The following is a 9459-nucleotide window of genomic DNA, read 5'->3' as shown; positions in this document are numbered from 1 at the left end:
ATCACAATCTATGAATTTTAGTAACTGGTAGTCATCAGACCAAATCTAAATTCAGTGACATTTGGTAAAATAGCAAAAGGAAAAAATGAATAAATACAATGGAATAAATAAATAAAATGTTATGATGAATTTTGGCCTTCCAAGGAAGAATTTCCATTTGTAAATCATCTGTAAATTTGAAAAAGCAAGCTTGCAACATTGTGTGAGCCATATCCTTTAGTGTTTGTCCAGGTTTTCTGTCACTGGTAACTTTCTCTGCTTTGTCCTGCTCTCGTGTTTTCATTCATGTTAACACCTCAGCCTTATAATCCACACTTGAGCCTGTGCCAAACACGTCTCTTGCATACACTTCTGCATCAAACCAGCTGAGAAAAAAACAACAAAAACAACACAACCTCTCCTCCAACATCCACTCCTTCTCCCCCCTCATCCCCAACTCTCAGTCATGTGACTTCCTTCCTGTTGTTTTGACCCCAGGGTTGCTTTGCCTCAGGGTCAGTGTATCAGCCCTTGCTTATTACTCACCATCTGAAAACATCCCATTCTGTCGCACACACAAACAAGAGGAAAAGAAAGAGGGGGGCCCTGTTTGAATCTGATTGAACTTTGGAGTAACTCAATGACCAGGGTTTGCTCTGCTTTATGGTGCTCTGGATTTGACCTTTCAGTCTGCATACGATAGAGGGAGACCATCTACCAGGCGAGGGGGGAGGTATATAGCACGTTGTTATGGCTTACTTCAATAAAGAACACTTTGTTTTGGGTCTATAGCGTGACAGTCGGCTGCAGACTGTACTACTAACATGGTTTCATAAGAGATGCCACATTGTCCCTTAGTCCAGACACGCTGACAATTTGAACAGCACCAACAAACATAACCTACATATCTGCAGAGGTGGGAGAGAGGTACAAGTCGGTGCTCAAGTCAGTGTGGTAGTAAAAGTAGTGATATTACTACTACCACAACAACTGCTGCCATTTCTACTACTATTACTACTAATAGTATTACTACTACAACTACTACAGCCTACTACTAATTTTCACACAACTCTTTCTATTAATATTGTGGTTAGCACAATAACCATATGTCTACAAATAATATAATAGTACTAATGCCTCTTACCCCTAGCCTAATTCATCAGCCGGTTTCACTTCTTCATGGACACCGTCTGACCTCACAGCATTAGGATTCGTTCACTTAACAGTAGATGGGTACTTTTTTACTTAACCAATAGCTGCTATTTAGTCGTGACATATGTAATGCACCAAATCCCATAGGAAGAAGGGCAATAACACCTTTCCTCTGGATAAAATTCACCAACATTCTCTTTGTTCCAGCTTTAAATCCTCGATCTTGGGATTCGTTGCCAACACAGAATGTCTGTCTTCGTCTACATCCATCTCGACCGCTTTGTTTACTGTTGTGCTGTACCACAAAAGGGATATTCTGATTCCTGACCTAGTCACTGGAGAGGAATGAAATTGAGCGGAGACTAGGTGGCGCCAGCCTGGCTATCTTACTATTAATACAAAATCACACAATAGAAGGAATGTGACCTTCACTTTTGAATGGGCAGGAATGGGAATGAAGATCTTGTGAGATGAAATTGTCAAAAGATAGTGCACATATGAGGAAAATGATGATTACATTTGGTTTAGAAAAATTTCATGAGAAACTGTAATTCCAGAACTACAACGAATGTAAAATATTAAATAAATTATTACATTCTAATTATTTATTATAAATTATGTCAAAACCTCATCTTGTCTTAGTCTCGTGGACCCAGTCTCATGTCTCGTCTTGAAAAAATTGTGTCTCATAACTCAGAACTCAGAACTAATATAACACCACATTGTAATTATATTAAATTGTCTTTTCTGAGTTGAACATTACTTAAAATTGTCTTTTTTATTGTACTGAAATCAGCATTGACTATCCAGCTTTTTCCTTAGTATCAAAATTGAGTTTGAAATTTATCTGAATACATACTACAAATGTATTTCTGCAAATAAACTATAGTATAAATACATTTCAATATCTGGAGCACACCTGCATATGTGTGCTTTTTCTTATATTTGCGCATTTCACTCATTCCTAATTAGGTCAGAGGATCATCTATGTCATCCAAGGTGATCAGCCTCCTGTGCGCTCCCTGCATAACCCCATTTGACCTTTTTTTTTTTTTTTTTTTTAATCAAATTTTCCAGAGCCCCAGCCCCTATCTCCACCATTCACCATTTACTTACCTGATTCAGAGTCGTCATTGGAGGGCACGCAGGGGATACAGTGCTTCGCCATGGTTACCGATAAGCCTGTGTATTGTCTCTCTAACATTGGAAAACACATGACTGCAAACTGAAGCACTGCAATTGGTTTATTACGCATTTGAGTGAGCATGGTGTGAATTCTTTGGAGGAACAGAACATATATTTGTGTTGACTCTTTGGAAATGTTTTATTGAGCGCAGGCTTAGCTCTGAATTATGAGTGGTAATAAAAGCTCTCTTCAACTTATCGGCAGAAACTTTCCAGAGAACTTGTATATTTGCTTCAAGGGAGGAACACTATGTCTTTCTTGCATATGTACGTGTGTGGTAGTGTTTGTGTGAGTGCTGTGAAGTAAGAAGAAAAGTGGTGCTCCCCGTGCTTCTTTGTCAGTTCGGGGGGAACACGGGGTGCTCGCTGGTCCAAATTAAGCCCACCTTTCAGCTGCGTAACATTGTGTTCCTGACACAGAGAACGATGAGCCCCGCTGGCTAAGTGGCAAACAACTCCGAATGCTTCTCAAGACCTCTCTCCAACCGGAGCAAGGTGACCTGATGTGCTGTGTCACTTCTGCAGTCTGCGCACTCCAGCTTTCTACTGCACAGATTATGTTAGAGAGGTAGATAAGGCTTAAGTAAGAGGATAATTACAGGGAACTTGTGTGTAATTCTACATAATATTACAGACTCCTTTCAATTTTTTACCAGCTTATGAGTTGGATACATTAAGATTAAATTAATGTGTCCGCAAAGTAGCATCAGATACAGGAAAATGTAGGCTAACAACTGAAGCAAGACAGAGGGCTAACTGTGAGAGGAAAGTGGTTCAAGGGAATAGTGATGCATGCAATGTGGGAAGTGAAGCCTGAAGTGCAGTTCTTTCCAAAGAGATATATACTGGTTGAAAAGTCAGAATACACAAGAATTAAGACCACTTTGGCAGTAAAGTTGAGAATATGGAGGTGCCTCAGAATAACGCAATACACGAAACATGATACTGATTAAAACAATATGATAAATACATTTTTACCTCAGTTTTACTTTTCTAAAACCTCTAAACAGTTACAGGTAGAGTAATATGGTTCATGATAATGGGACAGCATATATAAGACACAAATTTCCCAACAAGTACAGCAAAAGTGTACCTTGACCTAATGGGTGTGCCAATATACAGTATTCAAATCTTATCCATGCTGTAAATTGCACTACTGTACCAAGAACAACTCCAGCTTTGTCCTTGATCATTAGCCTACGTCAGTAGAGGTTATAATACTCCCTACAAGGAAACCACAACAGACTTGATGACAAATAAACAATTGGCATCACAAACAGGAAAGAAAGGAAACCTCATTTGATTGCCGACAACGCCAAACTGTTGCAGAATAATTGAAGCAGCCTGTGAGTTGTAATGAGAGGCAGGCGAATCTGGATGTCTAACGCAAGAGACATTTATTTATCATCAGTGCTGGGGTTCTATTGTAGGGGGTATAATAACCTCAAATGACGCAGACCAGACAGCACAGACGGAGCTGGAGGTGTCCATGGTACAGTAGAAGTCTAGTCACAATAATTACTATATTGACTTATTGTTGAGTATATGAAAGCTGGAACAATATATTTTGGGGCTCAGTATTTATCATGGGTACTTTTTCTTTGCAAAAGTGGGGAGATTTTTGCTATTTTTGTTGTAATAGGCTAAGATTTGAGCTGTAGAGGGTTGAATAAGTGACTTCTACTGCTAATTATTGCTTCATTATGCTTTTTGTTTTAGCTCATGCTACTTAATGGTTAGGAATGTAATGCTATCCAAGTTTCTCTGTACGATATCGTCACGGTATGAACCTCACGGTACGTTATTTACTGTAATATTGTGAGAAAGCTCACAATATGGTGGGGAGGATCACGATTAGGGATGTAATAATATCCAAATCTCTCAGTATGATATTTTCACAATATACATCTCATGGTATGATATTTATCCCAATATTTTGTGGAGGCTAACAAAACTGTTAATGTGCTACTTTTTCCTCTTAAAATGCCTTGACACGAATTAAGAAAGAACTAAGATTTTAAAGTGCTTAGAACTGTTATTTCTTCTTGTAGTCTACACTGAAAGGGAGCAAAGGATCATGGTCTATGTAGTTCCCTCTGACTTTTTTTTTAGCTAATGCTGCACATAACACTTAGTTTAAGCAAAGAAACTTATAATTCAATATATTGTGGTACTCCACGATATTATTGTGAGAACACTATGATATCACGATATTTCGGTTATTGTTACAGCCCTATTAATGGTGTATTGTGCAACTTTTTCTAGTGGAGGGTCCATCACCTGCTTGTCTTCATGGAGATGCTATTGCTTTGTCTAGAATGTTCCATGGTAGAGATTAAATCTATGTATGTCAAGAGAGACAACTATAGGCTACATTACAGGTCAGATCTGTGGAGATGCAACCCTCTTCACAGAGAGTGTTACTGTATTTTTGAGGAATAGAAACACCCATAATGAAAAAAATGCTAGATACATGTGGTTTAGCGTCATACCGTGGAACTTTCCAGGAAAAGCAATAACATATTTTTACAAATTGGTTTACACGAATTATCTTACATTATTGTTATTGTGTCAGTGGTATAAAATATTTTTGATATGATCGCTTATCACAATATATCTCTACAGTGATATATCATTATGTGTTGTTGTGACAGTAGTATTATGTCTTTATCACATACAGTACAAGTTTCTTTCTAGTCTAAAATTACAGCTCTGACTTAGACAAACATTGAATACCTGAGTGGTTATAGCTTATAAACATGCTTCTCTGTAGCAAAGCCAACAGTGATATGAGTCAGAGGAGCGAAGCGGAGCACACCTCACTCATGACTCATACAAAAACTAGCAGCATCATTTCTCATACTGTAGCTTTACTGTTGCTCCCTAATGCACTGTGGACTGAATATTGTAAGTGTTCTGGTGACCCAAACATTACGAGCTCTACTGTTAAATTACCTAACCTTAAAAACAACAGTGAGGTCTTTATGTATTGAGACAGAATAGACCCTGACTCATGTCTCAAACTGCAGTACACGCATAGACAGTGATTTTTATATTACAGTGGTGCATTTGTATATCAGAGAACTGTAAACCCAACAGACGCTGAAGCAAGTAGAGTGAAATGTCTTGTTCACAGACACAATGCATAGAGGAAATCTAACTAGCAACCTTTCAGTTAGAGGGCAAACCATTTCTGCTGTCTTAAAGCAAAAAAGAAACAGTGTGAACAAACAATTTTCAAATCTAGTCCAGTACTCACCCACTTAAAACGTACCACTACAAAACTGCAGATTCATTCACAGGGTAGGCGCAGAAGTACTCAAGAAGAAAATGTGATCAAATCTGTGCAAAAACAAATCGTATGGAATTTTGACTACATTATCTACAAAGTTGCTTGAACGTCTGGTCTGAGAAAACCTACCAACACAGAATCTAATTGAAACTGTGTAAGCATGTCAGCTAAATGTGATACTTAACAGGGAATTAATTGCCTCCTTCCAAGCTATTGAATTCATAGCAAATTACTGAGGCTGCAAATATTAGTTAAACACATTTCATATTAACCGAAAGCACTAATCAGAAGGGGTTACGCAATTTTGTAAATGTGTATTATATATACTAACAGTGTGTGTGTGTGTATATAATAAATAGCATTTTCTATTCAAATCTTATATCGGACATTATATTGTGTTCCATGCAACACTTCCTGTATACTAATGCCAGGCTCAGCACGTCAATCTATCGGATCACATGGGAGGAATTAGGAGTAGGGATGGTTCTTAAACAGCTCTTAAGTGCCAAAACTGATGCATTATTAACGGTGTATGCACAATAACACATAGCTTAAGTTTCCCAGAAAAAGCAGATGAAAATACTCTATATGCAAATACTGAGTTAATATTAGCAAAGTGGCGGGTGACGCGCTGACATGTACAGTGCGGTGTGCATATATGGAATGTGCTAAAGGCTTTCAACAAATGACATATTTACATTTTCCCACAGGTTCTGGTCGCTCCCTGTAATAACATGCCTCGCCCTGTGCGTCTCACAGTGTATGTTTTGTGACTATGCACCACTCAAGGCTCCATGTGCATTGTAGCGTTATTGGTTAACATAAGTGCAAGCAGTTGGTCTATGAGGATCACTGTCTAAAAAGATATCTCAGACAGGAATATAAGACTGAACTTAGAAATTGCAATGTTGGAAAACAAAACAAAAAATAAAAATAAATAAATGATTATGGCCTGCTACTGTTGTTTCATTGGGCAAAACATCTTATTATTATTTATACATGTTTTTGTTGTTGTTGTTGTTGTTGTTGTTAACTGAAATGATTTTAGTTTAACAGTTTTACCATTCAAAAGACTGATCACAGAAACTCGACCTGATATTTGGGTTTGAAAACAATATGAAGAATTGCCATTTGATTCTGTTCCTAGCCCAGTCCCATGATTGAATGTTTATTGCATATAGCCTCCCATCACTGAGCTGGCTATATAAGCAGTCTGCATGATAATGTGTCATACACAGTGTGCTAATTCAAAGGTAAATTAGGGCGGACTTGACTGGAGCACCCTTTATTGGTCTCCTGTAAAGAGGACCCAGCCATTTTAATTAAATTACTTATACCTCTTTAGCAGCACAATTAAGCAAGTTAATTAGTTGCATAATGGCCGCCTGGATAGCTAACCAAAGCGTGATTAAAAAGTATTATAGCATGAAGTGTGGTCAAATGTGATTGGAGCTTTGAGGAGGGGGAAGATACAAAAAGATCTCTCTGTCTGATATGTTTGGGGTATTCCTGTTAGTGGACTAGTCTTCTGGGGTTGGCTCAGATAAAATATAAAGCTGACAGTGGTAGAGACTAATATAAAAAAAAAAGACAAGGCCCTTGGGATACTTCTCTGACATTTTAAAATTTTACCAAGATATATTATGACCGATGTTTATTTTTATTTATTTGCCAACAAAAGGATGATTTGTGGATTGCACCATTGATTCCACCTCCAGAAGCACACCTCCACAGGGCTGATCTTTTTTTATGAATAAAAATCCAGTGAGAGGTATTTGCTACAGTAGTGGGTTCATAAAGCTGTGCAGCCATATGTTTGCTCTTAGGAGGTGGGTGATGTTAATGTAAACATGACATACAGGAGGAGGTCCTCAGAGAGCGGCCCAAGGGGGAGAGCAGCATTGCAGTACAACAGTTATGCCGCATAGACGGGGCCCCAGGTTGCCTTGGAAACCATACAGAGGTTATTGACATAATTTCAGAGATTTCAGAAATGCTTTGTATCACTGTATGTATTACTGCAGTGTGGTCCACATGAGCAGAAATGAAAACCCTATGATAGCAAATATGTAATATATGTACATGATTACCAGACTGACTTTTAACTGACAGTTCTTAATTCCCCTACTTCATGCCCCGGTGCGGCCGTCCTCAGTGGTGTTTGTAGTCAAACACAGACACCTCTGTCTCATTACAATGTCCCATGAGCCTTTGCCTCACACACACATACACACACGCATACGCATCATGTCCTAAGTCTGGACCACCAGTCTGGCTTCCCCGTCTGACCTCATCATAAGGACCTTGTTAATTGCTCTGTTAATTATACTCATCATCACCCAGCCTCCTGACAGCTGATCTGCTGACTAAAAAGGATGGATGCTATAAAGCAGAATTATTCTGCGAATGGTATTTAAACTGTATAATGGGGAGCTGTGATTATGACTCTGCTGTCTTTGATTTATCACTTTGTTTTTCATCTGGTAAAGACCAAAAGGATGGTGTAGCAGTGGTTCAGCATCAGCATAACTAGAGAGTTCACTGGGTCATCAAATTCATATGGTGACAATTATTTCCATATAAACATGTGCATGAATGTGCATACATATGCCCTGTGAGTGTGAATCTACTAGACATGAATATACAGAAGTGGAATGGCTTACTTATTATGTCATTTTACACAATATTGGGACATAATGTTTATTTAACTGACAAGTTAAAATTATAAATAATGAGGGTATCAAAATATGTCATCAAATGTGTTATCTATTATGTTTTAAAATATAATGCTTTCATTGAATAATTGTTTGACAGCTGTAATCACTTCATATAACTATAGAATTGCTACTTACACAATACAAACTACTTGAGAGTTTGAATCATTGACTTCCTCCATTGGTTGTTGAGGTGTGCTGGTGTTTAAGCTGAAGGCTGCTCTCCTGTGATGGATGTGTCTGGACACACAGACTTCAAAGTCGTTAATTGAAAATTGAGACAGTGTAGAGATGATGCTATTGATTTCCATGCACTCTATGAGCGCTATATGGCAGCCGGGGCTACCTTGAGGACAGGGTGAAGAGGTGAGGAGGGAACAACAGCAGGTCAGAGCAGGACAGAGGAAGTGTGGGGGGGAGGGGCGGTCCCGGGGCGGAGATGAGGTTAGGGTAGGCTGCTAAGTGGGGTCTGCAGATGGACATTACACTGCCTTAAATGATGTTGGTACAAGCATATGTTGGGAGCATAACCCCGGACCATAAACCCATGAAGGTTTACTGCCCGTGGAGCAGCTCCAACCTCTGCCTCTTCTCTCCAGCATCGATCAGAGCAGGGCAGGCCGGCCCCCAGGCTGTTTGTAAGTCAACACAAACCCACAAACCTTCAAACGGGTGTCCAGCAATCAATAGAGGTGGAAATCGTGTTTACTCCTGTTTTCCATGGCATTTGAAATGGACTTTGATGGAGGCCCCAGAACAGCCCTGGTCCACTGCGGGTCTCTCCTTTGTCTTGTGGAGCACCTACAGAAACACAAACATTACTGTATATCAAACTGTCTCTAGTGGGAGGATCGTGTTTGTTGACCAATACAAGGCAGTTTAATCAATACTGAAGCTTTCTTCTCAGGCCACATGCCACCCACCCCCAACCCCCCAAAACACCTGGCCCCACAGCTTTCTGTTTAAGACAAAAAAGTTAAATAATACAAATAATAATAATAATAATAATAATAATAATAATAATAATAATAACAATAATAATAATAACACACACTATAAACACTATGTATTACTAAATTCTTACTTTGTTTTTCAATTAACCAACAAACCAAGATTGCTATGATCTTTGATATAGAG

This window comes from Boleophthalmus pectinirostris, unplaced genomic scaffold (assembly GCF_026225935.1).
Source record: "Boleophthalmus pectinirostris isolate CB_2022bp ecotype Guang Dong unplaced genomic scaffold, ASM2622593v1 HiC_scaffold_1, whole genome shotgun sequence".
Lineage (NCBI taxonomy): Eukaryota > Metazoa > Chordata > Actinopteri > Gobiiformes > Gobiidae > Boleophthalmus > Boleophthalmus pectinirostris.
Note: the sequence above shows the minus strand (reverse complement) of the source record.